The sequence below is a fragment of the Belonocnema kinseyi genome, chromosome 6 (genome assembly GCF_010883055.1).
Source record: "Belonocnema kinseyi isolate 2016_QV_RU_SX_M_011 chromosome 6, B_treatae_v1, whole genome shotgun sequence".
NCBI classification, from domain to species: Eukaryota; Metazoa; Arthropoda; class Insecta; order Hymenoptera; family Cynipidae; genus Belonocnema; species Belonocnema kinseyi.
In genome coordinates this window covers 2,035,907-2,037,406 of record NC_046662.1, presented here as the reverse complement: position 1 = coordinate 2,037,406, position 1,500 = coordinate 2,035,907, and the positions used below count along the sequence as shown (strand labels likewise).

The following is a 1,500-nucleotide window of genomic DNA, read 5'->3' as shown; positions in this document are numbered from 1 at the left end:
ATCTAGTCGGGAGTGGTGCTGACTGAAAACAGATGATTTGGAGCGATTCGCGCGCCATATGTTGGTCATTCTAAGGACTTATTGAACTACCCTCGTAGAAGATGGGTCTATGTAGGTTATTTTATTCAAGTTTTCTAAAATATAGTTACGAAGGAGTGTTAAATTGTAGAAATGGTTGTGAAGTATTACCTTGATTTTAGAATGAGGTTTTTTTTCAGTTTCCATAATAGAGGACATGACCTCACAACTGAATCGGAAAATTATTTCAAATGTGGTTTTGGTAAATTTTTATATCTGGTAATATTGTTTTTAAATTTGTTTGTAAGAAAATTTTGTTTCAATTGTTTTTTCGGAATCCATTTTTTTAATGATTAAAGTTTTGTGTTAGAGTGAAGCAAGCACCAACTCAATGACGCGTGGACTCGCGGTTTTTTGAAGTTATCTGCTGAGATTAAAATATTTTAGAGGAACCGGGTTATTGCAGTCACGTGATACTGACGATCACGCAATCGCAAACACGACATTTCCTCAATTTAAATCAAATAAAATTCTAAATGTAAATAAATAGTAGATTTGAGTTATGTTAGATCATTTTTCATTAGTTTTGCTTGGTGAAAATTAAATTGTGATGTAGAGTGCTGAAGCCTTAGATATCTGTACGTGAATTAACTGATTTTTTATGACGTATAATGTGAATTATTTCCACAATTTCTCTTTTAGTTATATTTTTTCTATGGTCAAAATAATCGGATTATTGTAATCAAAAAAGTGAAACATAGTGGCGGCATATTTTCCTAAGGCTGTTTTAGTACAAAAGTTGTTTACATCTCTTTTATGCTCTTTTATTGTAACTGTACGTTCCATTTGAGTTTGACCTATGTAGACCCATCCACATTGGTGACAAGTTAACTGGTAGACGACGTATGTTTTATGGATTTTTCTGTGGGATCTTCTTCGGATTTGTATAACTTCTGAATATTGTTAACAGTTTAAAACTATCGATTGTTCTGAATCTTTAAAAATTTGTTAAATTTTTTTGCAGAAAATATCAGCGTATGGGAAGACCATCACTTTTTTCGGCACGTCATCACTTCCATTCTCATGTTTATTGTTAGTATTATTATTCGCTTCGAAGATATTGCACAGACGTTTTATGGCCCCGTCTACCAAAGAGTACATTACACCTATGTTTACAGAGACCGGATGATGGGAATGAAAGTAATAGTGACGGCCCACAGTGGGGTGAAATCGGAAAACGAGGTTCAAAATGTCATTTAGAACGCAATTATGCACCGATTTTAGAATTTTTTTTTTTTGAAAAATTCAGAACTAAATTTTTCAGAAAATGGTGCGAGTAGATTTTTTATTTTTTTTGTGTATTTAATTTTTATTTTAATACAAACATCGAAAAAAATGTCGATTTTTCTAATTTCATTTTTTATCTTCTAGAAAAAATTTTTCTTATACTTCTCGTCCCTTGAATTTAGTGCACAGGGGTAT

At 32.0% G+C, this 1,500-nt stretch overlaps 1 protein-coding gene across 1 annotated transcript in view; it reads right to left on the bottom strand.

Moving 5' to 3' along the window:
- The window catches only part of LOC117174472, an 18,071-nt gene that overhangs the window by 1,526 nt on the left and 15,045 nt on the right, over positions 1-1,500 (bottom strand). The gene's annotated exons all lie outside the window — the stretch shown is intronic.